At 42.0% G+C, this 14,800-nt stretch overlaps 1 long non-coding RNA gene across 1 annotated transcript in view; it reads right to left on the reverse strand.

Moving 5' to 3' along the window:
- Window positions 1-6,859: 6,859 nt before the first annotated feature.
- The window catches only part of LOC129146381 (uncharacterized), a 40,940-nt gene continuing 32,999 nt past the window's right edge, over window positions 6,860-14,800 (reverse strand). The window contains exons 2-3 of the long non-coding RNA XR_008553029.1: window positions 7,301-7,391; window positions 6,860-7,200 (exon numbers count right to left, since the gene is read on the reverse strand). This is a non-coding gene — a long non-coding RNA (uncharacterized LOC129146381). The remainder of the gene's footprint in view (window positions 7,201-7,300; window positions 7,392-14,800) is intronic.

The raw sequence follows: 14,800 nt of genomic DNA on the forward strand, positions 1-14,800 counted from the left end.
ATATAACCTGTTGAATTCTTAAACCTAACAGATTGTCAGTTTTCTTTTCTGAATGTCCACAAAAATTGTGTGCAAATATTATGCAGGCAAAGACTATCATTACTGTGCATGGATGTTTGCAATCTTTTTTACTTAATAACCCTAAATGATATTCATGGTATCTACTAATAGGAGAGGCTGGGCAGAAATAGGAAAAAGATTGAGGAAATACTTTGAGATAATATAGCAAACTGTGTAAGATGGAGAACATGGGCTGAACTTCTAGATTCAAGCCTCTTTCAGCTTATAGACGCCACTGCTCTGGAGTATTTTGAAAGATTTCTTGTGGGTGTTCTGGCCACCTGAAATCTTAGATATCAAGACATAAACCTTCCACAGAAATTCTCAACTACTGATAGACACTGCAAACTAAAACTTTCTCCAGCAAATGCCCAATTCAAACATCCAACCTGAAAAACTACACAGGACCTTTCATTCTGACATGTGCCATGCCATATTACACTTTGACTGTTGGGAACACAAAATACTGACTTTCAGGCTGAGAATGTTGTTTGAATGCAACTTTTTAACCCTGTGAAAATCTCACTAAGCATCCTTATCTTTTTTTTTTTTAAGATTTATTTATTTATACAAGCATTGGGTACAGTCAGAAGCACAGAAGGGTGAGAGAATTCACCAGAGACAGAGCAGAGAACAGAACAGGCAGACTGACCAAATACACTGCTGATGGGAGCAGCGGGCATGGCAGGAGAGGTTTGTGCGCCATGTGGGACCCTCGCTGGCTGCCAGGGATCTAACTGGCGCTGCAGAGGCTGCCGGCAGCTTCGCAGCCCAGCGCTCAACCGCTGCGCCACGGGGGAGGCCCTATGCATCCTTATCGTGATCCTAGTCAAGGGTTTATTCCCCTAGACTTCAATGCTTAAAGTTCTTTTTTTTGTTTGTTCATTTTTCCCCATCACCATTCTTTTCTGCCTTCCACCCTCCCTTAACCTCAGAGCCTTCCTATTGTTCCTTTTTTTTTTTTTTAAAGATTTATTTATTTATTTTATACAAGCACTGGTACAGTCAGAAGTGCAGAAGGGTGAGAAAATTCACCAGAGCCAGAGGGGAAAGCATAGCAGGCAGACTGATGAAGTACACTGCTAAGGGGAGCAGCGGGCTGCAGGAGAGGTCTGCGCGCCATATGGGACCCTCACCCAGCGGCTGGGGGTCGAACCGGCGCTGCAGAGGCTGCGGGCAGCTTCGCAACCCAGCACTCAACCGCTGCGCCACCGGGGAGGCCCTCTTCCTATCTTTCCTTAATGTTAGCTAGTCTTTGTAAGTATTTTACTTTGTCAAATAGTCCATGTAAATGTCCAGTATTGGTCTTTGCCATTCTTTGACCTGCTTTACTACATACAACTCCCTCGAAACCCCTCCACTTTGCTGTAAATGACTGCATTTCATCCTCTTTGTGAGTGAACAGTACTCCAGAGTGGATATTCTTCACCTTCTTGATGTAACCATTTCTTAATAGATATTTAGGCTTCTGTCTCCATGCCCTATTATTATAGATGGTGCTGCAACAGACATTGGAAAGCACATAGGTTTTCACATTGATGGTTACATGTCCTTTGGATAGATGCCCAAGATTAGGATTGTTGGGTCATACAGTATTTCCATTTCTAATTTTTTTTGAATTTTTTATTTTATATATTTTTACATCATTTTTCATTTTTGTACAATGTATGCATTTTCATCTTGATTACAGTCCCCATAAAATACCCACCACCCTTGTTTTGATCCTACTCCCTTCTCCCCCCTGTAGTGTCTTTTGCTTATAGTTGCCTGTTGATTTTGATTTTTACTTTATTATAATTAGTCTTTTTCCTGATCCCTTATTTAGGTTTCCTATATTCCTGCTATGAGTGATTTTTTTAAGGTAAATACAGATTGCTTTCTGTACCAGTTTATATTCCCACAGCAGAATAACCAAGCTCCTCTTTTTCTATAATCTCTCCAGCACTTATTGCTGGGCAGGGCGGGGGGTGGGGGGTGGGTGGGGATCTTTTCAATATGTGCCAATCTCACAGGTGTGAGCTATTGTCTCACTGTGGTTTTTTAACCTGCATCTCTCCTTTTGGAAGCATAATGAATACTTTTTCATATCTTTTGGGCTTCCAGAGATCCTATTTGGTGAATTGTCTGCTCATGTCTACAGCCCATTAGAATCGAATGGAGTAAAGAGACAAATGAATTCATCAACTGATAGATTCATAATAGATAGGTAGGTAATAGGTAGGTAGGTAGGTAGATAGATAGATAGATAGATAGATAGATAGATAGATAGATAGATAGAAAGATAGATAGATAATAGGTAGGTAGGTAGATAAAAATTATATATTTAAAAATAGATGACAGATATATTGATTTGATGATAGAAAGAAAGAGGGAGAGAGGTAGAGAGAAGGAGGAAGGGAGGGAGAGAGGATCTAGAAAGGAAGGAAAAGAAAGAGGCTTTGAGTATACCCAGAAGGGAAAAATATCCTTAGACCAAAGGAAGTAGAGAAAAACATGAGTGTATTAGAGAGTCCCATGGCAGATATAACAAACATTCCTAAATCTGGGAGAGGAGTGCCTCAGAGCTTTGGCTAGCTCTGCATGTGAGGAAAAGCAGCAACAGTCACTTGCATCCATAAACTTGCCATTTATTGTCCCAGTGACAGAGGGTGTGATGTGTAACAACGTTAGAACCATAGCATGAACTAGACTGTCCAGGGACTAACATTCTCTCCCAAAGTTTACCAAGATTAAATTAAGCATTTTTCTTATTTTTAAGATGTAAATTTCCAAGGATCAGGAGAAAAGGAAAAGAGAGAAGAGCCATCAAATGTTGGAAGCCAGAAACACATAATGTGATCCTAAATAATAAAGGAGCCAAGAAAGCTGGTGGTGGGAAAATCAACCCTAATTATATCATGAATTCACCAAAGATTCAGAGACTTCCACACCAGGCTCTTACATAAGTAAGAATACAAAGAAAGCTATGATAGGAAGATGGCATCCATGCTGTGAGACGCAGGTAGTCCCGTGGGTCACCTTTTTTTTTTAATTTTTTTACTTTTATACATTTTTTTACATCATTCTTCATTTTTGTACAATGTATGCTTTCTCATCTCGATTATAATCCCCATGAAATTCCCAACACCAATTCACCCGTGTACCATCACCCTAGTTCCTTGTGCTCTTCCCACCTGTTTTGATCCTACTCCCCTCTTCCCCTTGTAGAATGTCTCTGGTTTATAGTTGCCTGTTAATTTTGATATTTACCTTATTATAATTACTATTTACCTTATTTGGATCATCTACATTCTTCCTAAAAGTAAAACCATCTGATATTTTTCTTTTTCTTTCTGATTTATTTCACTGAGCATGATCCCCTCCAGCTCCATCCAAGTTTTCGCAAATGGCATGAGTTTTATCTTTTTGAATGCTGAGTAATATTCCATTGTGTATATGTACCACATCTTCTTGATCCAGTCATCTATTTTTGGGCATTTGGGTTGTTTCCATACATTACCTATTGTAAATAGTGCTACAATAAACATAGGGGTGCAGGTTTCCTTTTGAATTGTCCCCTTTGGGTAGATACCTTTTCCTCCAGCCCCATGACAGCAGCTGGGATCAAAGAGGAGCCTCAGCAGGGGGCCCAGGCACAGCTAAGGACATGTTGCTACATTCAGAACAAGGGCTCACAGGCAACCCCAGGGACAGAAGGCTGAAACCCTGCAGTCTGGGCCTTCACTCCTCATCCAGAGCCACAGATTGTCACTTTGAATATATACACCTTTGACTGTCCCCCCAGCCATAAATCATCCCACACACCATGAGGCAGCCCCATCCCTTCCTATCACAGCAAGGACATCAGAAGACACCATCATCTTCCACATCAAAGCTGAAATCATTTAATCAACATTTAATGTAACAGAGCAACTGATGGCTCACTCATTGGGGGGCTGGAAAGTGCTCTTAATGACCTTATATTTGGCCTATGGCTTTCATTTTAATGTCACTCCCCCTCAAGGAAAAGTCAAATATGAATTTAGGATGAAACTGATACTTTCATCATACTACCTGACTCAAGTTCAGGTCTACACAGCCCATGTGGAGCTCACTTCCAACATTGCTCTTTGAAAAATCTGTTGTGTCCTTAGTGCTTTTCATCAGCTTTTGCTTTCTTGCCACTACTTTTATGAGTCCATTTTCCTGGACTGGATATATATTTGGCTTTGGGCCCCTCCTTTTATCTTCGGTAAGTGCCCTTTTAAAATCTGAGTCATCCTATAGCTCCAGGTAACAACATGCATTTTTCTAGATGCTTCCCCTTCTTTTTGCCCAAGATCACACAATATTATATTGTCAGCCGGTCATGTTTTAAAAGCCAATTCTCCTCTCAGTCTCTCTGGCCGTTGGATCACAAATGACCCTCCTCTGAACCACATGTTGCCTGGCTATGCCCAAGGCCTCTGTGTCTTCATTGCAAGAGTTCAGGACAGCCCAGAGAATCAGGAGATCAGACAGGACCAGGCTATTAAGAGGCCAAGTCAGCCTTTCCAGGACTTGAGCCTGTGGTTTCAGGCTCTCAGAGGTTTCTAAAGTTGACTGAGACCACTGGGCCATGCCCACCACTCCTCCAAGTGGTGTCATGTCTGAAAACAGACTACCAATGTGGTAGAACTGTGGTCCTCTATGTAAACTCACAAGCCAGACACAAACATCAGCTGCTCCCTCCCTGTCCATTCTGCTTGCCCACTACTGGGGAATGAGCCAGCAAATGGTTCATTATGTCCCCTGGATCTGCAGGTAGACCAGTCTCAGGTGAAACTTCCTCATTCAGAATGAGGTATCAGCAAGGTCTGCAGTCCTCCAACCTCTCAACTGAATCAGATATGCCAGGTGGCCCATTCTAGGGGTCAGAAGTTGATGCTGCTGGTAGGCTAGAATCTCGCCTGCAACTTCCAACCAGACAACCTACACCAGTGGGCAGCCGAGTTCCAAGAGAGAGCTCCCAAGAACAAGCATTCCAATGGACCAATGCAGACTAGTATGTAGCCTTGAAGTATCAGAATGTACCACTACTTTCCAATGACCAAGAAAATCACTAAGACCAGGCCTGTGTCAAAGGAGGGAGATTAGACTGTCCTTCTATATATCAAGGAAAAGGTTTGTACAAGGAGAGTTTGGGCAGAGGCCAGCTGCAAAGACTATTTACTGTCCATCATTGACTGACATCACCGAGACCCAAAGAACCTGGTCTGGAATCTCAGATCTTAGATGTAGCAACCTCAGAAGGCAAGATGGTCTATTGCCATCTCCAACTATAAGCAGGTATTACTTCTATCTAGTACTCACCGTAAAATGCATGGAACCTTACAACACCCCAAGCTCTCACCTCCTCTGCCCATTCAATCCAGAGCTTGAACAAGTTTTGCTTTCTCCTGACTCTGTCTTGGATTAATTCACCCAAGAAAGTGTTGACTCTCAGATGTTCATAAAGGGCTGTTCTTGACTAGAAACACTTTCTCAAGGAGCAGTAATCTCAATGACTTCATACTGGCAACCAGGCACTGGGCCAATGAAACTAGATCCTCCAATATACCTAGCAGGCATGTCAATGGCATCAGTTTCAAAGGTGGAGCACTGGGCAGGAGCACAGACTCAAGGGGACAGGTGTGTGTGTGTGTGTTGCAAAGGCCAACACACAGGGCTTTTATACTGTGTGGAAAGAAGGAGCAGAAGGAGGTATGGAGAGCTCCTAGTGGACCTGCAGCTGCACAGCATTTTGGAAGAGGGTAGGTAAGCCCAGGATGTAGGGTGAGGATTTAGGATGGGGCTTTCTGGAAGCACAGCAGGGTCCTCGGGTTTCTTGCCCTTAGGTACCAGGGACTCAGAAGTAAAGGTTTTTGGTGTACCTGAGACACTAACCAAATAAAAATTTTCACCTATTATTCAGTTGATGTGATTATATGATGGATCGTTGAAATATTTTTTCTTCAGTACCAGAAAATACCAACGTTGCTGATTTCTGTGACTTAAGAACATTTTTATTTCTTAGTAATGATGACTTTTAGTCATTCCCCACCTATGCCCCAGTCAGTCTGTTAGTTTTTATATGCACTCTCTCCAGCCTTCATCAAAACACTGCCCAATCCATTCATTTGTCCGCATTATAAAGATGGGGGAATTGTGGCTTACATATGCTTGGGGAATTGTTCAAAACAAAGTTCAGAGATGCAATCTTCTCTAGTTTAGCATGATAGAAAGATGGGAGTGTGCAGACTCCCTGGTTATCCTCCAATCAGCTTTGTTTTCCCAGCAGAATCCTGTCATGTGGAAGTCCCACATGCACAGGGATAGAAGAAAGCTGCTGTAGGTGAAGTTGGGGGGTCCCGAGCCCTCTCACCCAGCACCTCCAAGCTAGAAAAAGAAAGACCTAATGATTGACTTTCAGTTAGGGTTTCTCTAAAGTGTGGAACTGTCAAGTGTCCTGTGTCCCACACTTGACAATGTCCTATGAGGGACACAGGACACTTGCCACACCCCCCAATCGGGGACTCTGCTTAGGAAGGGGTCCTGTTCCTTTCTTCCCTTCCACAGGGTGGTTATGGTCCAAACTTGGAACACTTTTTTAAGAGAAAAGAGGGGATGTTTTTAATAATTACACCATAACAACAAGCACAATAGAGCACAATTTGAACAACCTGAGGTAACAGATATCCTACTTTTTGATCAAGGAAACAAAAGCCTTACCTGTTCCAAGGATGTTTCTATTTTAAGGAAAGATGATGAAACTAATCTTAGAGATTTTTTTTCTCTGTTTCTTTTACTGTTAGATTCCATTTTAATAACATTTTAGAGAAAATATTTGAATATATAGTGACAAGAAGATGATCAGTGGATGTGTGGGGAAGGAGTGATGGAAATATTCAGTTTTCATCATGATGATGTGTATATACATATGTCAAACCATACACCTTAAATACGTGATGTTTCAAGAACTTCAACAATATCTTAAAGAGTTGAGAGAGAGTTGTAGACAGGTCCACATATCTTCCAGCTGTGGGGCTGCTTAGTGTCCATTCTGAAGGAGTCACACGCTAAATTCCAGCTGAAGATGGCAGGTTCCACTCATAAATCTCATTTTATTCACTCCATGCAAAGCTAGATAAAGGAATTTTTAAGTTATAAACTGTCAAGAATAGGGAAATGATGATTACAAAATTTTGAACACTAGAAATCAGAAGGACAAATGATAAATCACCTGAGAGTACCAGAATCTGGCAATGAGTTAAGTCCAGAACCAACTCAACTAATGTTGCAGAAGATTCAGGAATCATCAGCATCCAGTACTTCTGAAAAATGGGGGTAAAAGGGTGAAGGTAAAAAACAGACACGCAGGTCAATGTCTAGCCTCCCCCTCCTGTTTCTCTGTCACCATGGACCACCCCTTTTCCGCACAGACATGATACTTCAGGTTTATTCCTCAGAGGAGAAACAGAGGGACTCTAGGTTGGAGACATCTGCCATATTGGAAAGCAGGGTCCTAAGGACACATCTGCAGCTTGAACGTTGCTTTCCTGTGGCTGATTCCCTCATGGGCTTCTGGAAACAATGGTGGTCAAGCCTTTGCCTTCCAGGTAAGAGACAAAGAATTTTCTTTATGGAAACTGATCAACCCAGGAGGAAATTCCTAAGGAGACTGATATTCAAGATCCTGAATAAAGAGCCCACCCAGTTCTCTCTGCTGTGAGACACTTGGCACAAGAGATCTACCTTTGGGTAGAAAGTTTTCTGAGCTTTTAAGTTCCCTTTCCCAAATATAAGACAAGAAAGCACCACCAGACGGATGAGGAAAGCTGCTTCCTTTTTTCTCCCAGAAGTTTGACTTAGTTTATCTGTTTGACTTAGTTTATCTGTTTTCTCTGTATGCCACACACAAGTGACATCATGAGGTGTTTGTGGAAGTTTCAAGGTGTATTCTCAGTGTCTTCTGTTAATGGTTCTCCCAAATATGCTCACTTTCTAATTCCTGGAGTCCAAGGATGTCACCTTATATGACAAAAGGGGCCTTGCCCTCACATCACTGCAAGATCCTTCTTGCTCCAGTGTCCTGTGTGCCATTTACTCAATTCCTAGTAATCCACCCTATGCACTAAGGAAAGAAGGGGAAAGGCACGCCTGCTTCCACTGCATGCATGGCCCCGACCCAGTCTTTTCTGCTTTTCAAGGGAAGACATTCCACCACTGAATGAGTCTAAATGAAACCCAAAAAATTCTCCTGCAACACAAGTGCTCCCTCCATGCAAGTCATTGGCCACATTTTGACACTGCCGCTGGCCCTCACATACTTGAACTTTTCCTTAGGAAGAAGAGGGGGAAAGCCCACAGGCAAAGCTCCCCAGGAAAACAAAGGGACTCGGCATAAACAGTAACCCTTTGAGAGAACGTATCTGGAGAGTTTCTTTTCCACATTCAAGTTGTTCTTGACAAGTTTTACAATATAACAAAAAGAGCTACTCCATACAGAAGTGCTCTGTAGATATTTGATGACATGTATGATTTACAAGTCATATTTTTATGAGACCCAGAGGAAACCTGAAATCCACTTTATGAATATGTATTTATATCATATATTTTCACATATATTACATAGCAATATGTATTATATAGTACTATCAAATTATACATACTTATATATCACATATAAGTATATATTATAGATATTACTTACAAGTATATAAGTATATATTATAGATATTTCTATACCTATAATATATATGGCCATGTGCCTATATTTCACATATATTGGGCATATATCTAAGGTAAAATAGCTGATGTGTTAAAAGTTCTCTTGTAATGACACTGGACTTATTTGCAATTTTTTAAAAGAGTTCATGAAACTGTTTTGTTGAGTTTTTTGCGAGCTGGCTCCTCTCCTCCTAATTTCGTGGACTGAGAAGTCCCACTATGTGCAGTGAACACGTAAACTATCATACTAGGTGAGACTTGCTTGAGCATTAATGAGTAGGGTTTCAATTCAGAAAAGCTGAAATCAGATTTTTCATGGATCAGTAGCATGTCAAGCTCTTTGTATGTATCTGTTTCTCAGGAAACTCTTTATCCTTCACCAGATTTCAACGAGCCTCATGTCCTTAGAAAGTCTAAAAACAGTTCCATTACATCAACCAATTCAAGACCTTTATTGGAACCATTTTCCTGATAGTAATCGCTTAATAAAAATGTTTAAATGGCCCTAACTTGTGCCATTTGATGTGGTAAAAAAAAATTAGCTATAAAATTGTTAAAGAAATCCCCTGAGTATATTTAAGAAGTTCAAATAATAGAACTAGACTTGATATTTAACATTTGGCTCCTTAGGAAAATGTATGAAATAAAATTCTTCTTCTTTTGGATGTAAATGGTTACTTGTCAAACTTTAAGAAGCTTTAAATCAATTGGTTCTCTTTAAAAATTTTAAACTAATCCCTATAATTTTCTTTAACTACCAGCTTATTTATCAAATCTTTCCTTTGACTCTTCAAGGTGAATCCTGTTCAACTTCTGTCTAAATTACTCCACCTGCCAACGATAAGACTTCAAATCAACTGATTTATATTGTGCGGAGATATTTAACAAGATGTTATGTACCATGCCAACCAATGTTGAATAGGTTAAATCAACCATGATTATCTCATCATCCAGAGAAATGATAAGGGAAAAAGATGAATTCTAAAGACTGGACAGACGGCCTTGTTATAGCCACACTGGCAGTGGGTAAAGGCTGATTTACCGCTGCCTGATACAGATGAATGTGGCTTGCACTAGCTTTTACCTAGTAATTTTGATAGGCACCACACTCAGATTTTAAGCCAAGCCATGTCTATGGGGATATTCATTAACACCTGCACACCTGCTCATCTTCCTTGAAGCCTCTGGCTCTGATACCTTGATTCCACCTTCGCCCACCCCCAACCCTCTCAATGAGGGCCACACTAAGTGTCACCTTCTAATACCACTTTCAATGTCGTTTTTAATTATCGCCCATTTGTTTTGATTCTGCACTTCCAGACCCTTCTCTGCAGGCTTCATATCTTTGTAGCCACTGACCTGGCACATGTTTGGTGCTAAACAAATGTTGTTGACTGAGTGAACAAGAGGTCCTTTATAAACCAAAAATAGAATCATGAAGGAAACCAAACATGCACTTGAATCCCATCTCATCATTCTCTTGAGAGTTCTGACTCAAGACAGGAATCCTCTGCGGTGCGATTTAGTAGGTACTTTTCATGAATAGAACTGAGAGACAAGGCACCCCGGCCGAAATGCGAGGCCCCTGTTGGGAGCCTGCAAGAGATCACACACATCACTCATCCACTTTCAACATGACAGCATGCTTGGGAGGCTGGATCTGCAGCTACAAGCCCACATTGCACAAGCCTGCGGGTTCCTGTTGCTTATGTCAACAGGGAGGCCTTTACCCAGCAAATGATTTGGTAGACTTTTCATCTTCCTTGACAATTAAAGCTCGAGTGTGGCATGTTTGTGTTTCAGGTGAAAGGTTTAAGGTACTAAGAGAGAGTCACCTTGTTGCATCATCAATAGCTAATTAGCTGGCATTATTTCCAAATAGCCTTTGATGAAAGCCTTTGTGGTCACAACGACAGTAAAGAACAACAAGGCCCAAGTCTTCATGAATCAAACAAACAAATGCCATCCCGAACCGTCATCTCTTGGAACTCATTGCAGGAAAAGCCAACCTACCAGAGACAGGCCCTCATTCAAGAGCATCTGAAAACAATCTAGAAGCACCTCCAAGCTAGGCATAACAGCATCTCCCAAAGAGCTAAAAATAGAGAGAAATTCAGAATTACTTTTCAAAGAACCTGGGAAAGCTCTGTGATCTCCAGCAGAAAATAGAGATGATGATGATGATGATAAAATATGGGTGTACATAAAAAATTACAACAAAATTTGTAAAAATGAATAATAAAACAGGGACTGCTGTGGCAAAGCCACTCTCAAACAGCTGACCCCAGACTGTGTTTGCTGGCCAAGGGCGACAGATCACAAACTGGAAGATGTACCAAGTGATGTGTCAGCTTCAGCCTCCCTGACTGTCATGACTCCATTCCTTCAGCCCACTTCTGGCTATCTCCCTGGGCACTCCAGCCCCAGATATCCCTCATTCAAGATATCCCTATTCAAGATATCTCTCCTCTTGAATCTTAGTGAGATTAAAGGCTGCAGCTGATGTGAATAAATTACATCTAATGTGAAATATAATCAGTCATGTTATTGCTTTACCTGCATCACCAGAGTTGGGTAATAAAGGAAAAGCTTAGTGCACAGGGCATCTGTTGAATGGAATCAAGTCAGCTTCTGCCAGGACCTACAGGAAAAGGTTAGTTGGGAACCACTGAGTGTCAACTTGGTGCCACACACTGTGCTCAACACTGAGCATGAAAAGCTAAAAAAGACATATGTCTGAGCTGCTTGAGTCTTGCTGGGCTGCAGGGGTTGCAAGAGCAATTTTGCTGTGCAATTCAGGGGGAGGGATCAGGGGAGAGAGACCCTGCTCTTGCCCTAACTCTCATGGAGGGGAGATGATTACAGGAGCCTCTATTCCAGACTCTACCTGCCCACCCAGCCACAGCACCAAAGTCTTCTCAGTCCATAGGCAGCTCTGTCTGCTTCCACTAGGCTTCATGTCCCATGGATCCCTGGTAAATCTGTGTTGGGGGAGACAGGGTCCAGTGAATGTTGGGCAGCTCTGTGATAATGGACATTCACTCAGCCTGAGCCCAGTCAAGTCATTGTATGTATAAAGCAGCATTTTTCCTACTGGAGAAGATAAAGTTTTCACTGTTAATAAACCCTCTAGGCTAATGATACAGAATCCACCATGACACAGCAAGAAGTCATAGGCACAAGGAGATTTCATGACCCCATGGAAATAACAAAGGCTCCCCAGCCCCTCAGTGATGCTGGGTTCAAACTGCTCAAATAGAACTGCACTCTTTTCTCAGGGAGAAGCTATAGACCCCGGCCCTGATGCTGAGAACTGCATATGTTTTGACAAAACCTTGCTTGGGGTTTGCAGAAGAGTCTCCATTATTTTCATTTCTTAGAGAGCTCAAGAACCCAGAATCTGGGCCTCCCTGGTGGCGCAGCAGTTAAAGTCTCAGCACTATCAGGATATCACCTGCCATTGTGCATGAGTTTGATCCCCAACCAGGGAGCTGACAAACATGGCATTTGTCTCACTCAATGCTCCCCTCAGCAGTGTATTTCAGTATATCCACCTGCTCTGCTCCCCATTCTGCCTCTGGTGAATCCTCTCTCCACCCCCCATACCTCTGGCCTATACCACACTTCTTTTATGCATAAATAAATACAATCTTTAAAAAAAAAAAAAAGAAAAGAACCCATAATCTAGTATCAAATCAGTCTTTCTGTCTCTGCCTCTGCTCCCATCAGGAAATCAGAATCTGTTTGCCCTGAGTCTGTGTCCAACTCAGATCTTCCCTGGTCCTTCACAACAACAGCAATTCTGCACTGTCATAGGAACGTCTTTGAGTTAGACAATCCCCTAGGAGATTTTCTTTACTAATTTTGTTCCAATCTGGCCAGTAAAACATTATGAATCTGTTTGTGTTTTCTGAAATTGCATTAACCACCCTACTTCCAAACATGTTAGAATCCACTGTCAGGGTCTTAAATGATGTTAGTAAACACAGTTTACTAGCAAAGAAAAGATTTGGCCAAATGAGATCAAGCAAGGTAACATAAAACACTGAATCGGGGAATCAAAGGTAAGGATATTGTCTCCTCAAGAGCATCTCATTAATGAGCTTTAAATATCTTCAACTTAAAATGACAGTATTTATTCAAGACTCGTAATTGCCTTGATGTTGAGAATCATGGTAGACGTAGTAAACTTAGCACAAGTAGGTCATAAAATCTTTGAAGCTGGATGGAGGCTTTTTGATCATCCTTTGTGGTTGCTCTCATTGTGTGTGTCACTAATGTGCCATTTAAAGTAATATAATTCTTGCTTTTCATTCACAAATTGCTTCCCTCTAAAGCAGTGACTCTCAGCTGAAAGTGACCGTGCTGCAGGGGACAATGTCAGAAGACATTTCTGCCTTTAAAACCTGGAGGGTTATGGGTGGGGGTGCTACTTGCACTTACTGGCTGGGGTCAGAGATGTTCCTAAATATCCCACAATACCCAGGACAGCCCCCACCACGAAGAACTACCAAGCCCAAAACATCAACAGTGCCACAGTTGAGCAACCTGCTCTAAAGGAATGCACTTATGTCCCCACCACCCTGTGGCTCACTTTTCCTGTCCCACAACTCATCTTTTCCATGTCACCCAGCTGAATTCACTGTGTCCTTCATGTAGTCAGGTATGGCAACACCATCCTGGTATTCTAGACCTTGGCTGGGGGCTGGATAGCTTATATCTTCTCTTCTATAGGAACATGCCTTCACCCAGTTGACCAGCACTCTAAGCTCTGGCAGTTGTCAGAAGGGAACTTCAACCAGAGCTGGACAATTATTCTGTTAAATTTACCTGTGAGGTTCAGAGAAATAAGTGGAAGAGTTCTACCTCATTGTGCATGCTTGGCTCCATGATGCCTGGACTGGCAATGTCAACTGCACTGGACCAGCCATGGATGGTGTAAACAGGCCCTCTCTGAACAGCACCTGTGCCTTGCCACATTCAGAGCTTCCTGATATGAATTTTCTGCACAAAGATCTCCATGATACATCTGAGGCCTCACTACACTGGCCCCAGATGTAAAGACTCCACACCGAAGGTAAGTGTCTGGCCCAAAGATGGTCCAGAAGGGAACTGGGGTAAGAGCTCTGCTCGACATGAGTTCTTTTTTTTTAAAAAAGATTTATTTATTTATTTTAAAGATTTATTTATTTATGCATACAAGAACTACGGTACAGGACAGAGGTATAGGGTATGAGAGGATTCACCAGAGACAGAGCGGGAAACAGAACAGGCAGACTAACTGAAATACACTGCTGAGGGGAGCAGAGGGTGAGTCAGGAGAGGTCTGCTGTGCCATGTGTGTTGCTCCCTGGTCGGGGATCGAACTACTGCTGCAGTGGCTGCGGATAGCTTCATAGGTTGTGTCTTAACCCCTTACGCCATCAGGGAGGCCCTTGACATGAGTTCTTAATGTAGGTGAGCAACAGGCAGTAACTACCTTGTCCTTAGTTTGGAGTCTTATTGCTACTTATAGACAAAGATACGGTTGAGATGGCAGCAAACAGAATCCATAGTGACAGTAAGCAGAAGCATGATGCAGAAAGAAGACAAATCCGTTATGTGCCCATGTGCATCTCACATATCTAGAACCACTACTGGCCCATGGTAGATATTCAATAAATATGTGTTTAAAGAGTGACTGAAGTACAGGGAGATGAGAATTATTAGTAGCCAGAGACTAAGAAGCAGAGCCAAGGGGAGCTCCTGACATGGTGTTCCAGTTCCAGTACAGGACACTCAGGCACCTACCTCTGAATGAATGACCAGGTAACTCCATTCCTAGAGGTGTCAAACCTTAGCCATCCATCCCTGCTGTTCTATGACAAACTTGGCCTCTAAAGAGGCTATTTCCTGCCCTTTCTTTATTACCTAAGCAATTTCAAAAGAAAATGACAGTGAATTGGGTACTCTGAGTGTCTCTTGAAATCAAAACAAGATCCATAAGATCTTGTAATGAGAAGGACATAGAGCC

The sequence above is a fragment of the Talpa occidentalis genome, unplaced genomic scaffold (assembly GCF_014898055.3).
Source record: "Talpa occidentalis isolate TD23 unplaced genomic scaffold, MPIMG_talOcc4v2.1 talOcc4.2, whole genome shotgun sequence".
Taxonomy (NCBI): Eukaryota; Metazoa; Chordata; class Mammalia; order Eulipotyphla; family Talpidae; genus Talpa; species Talpa occidentalis.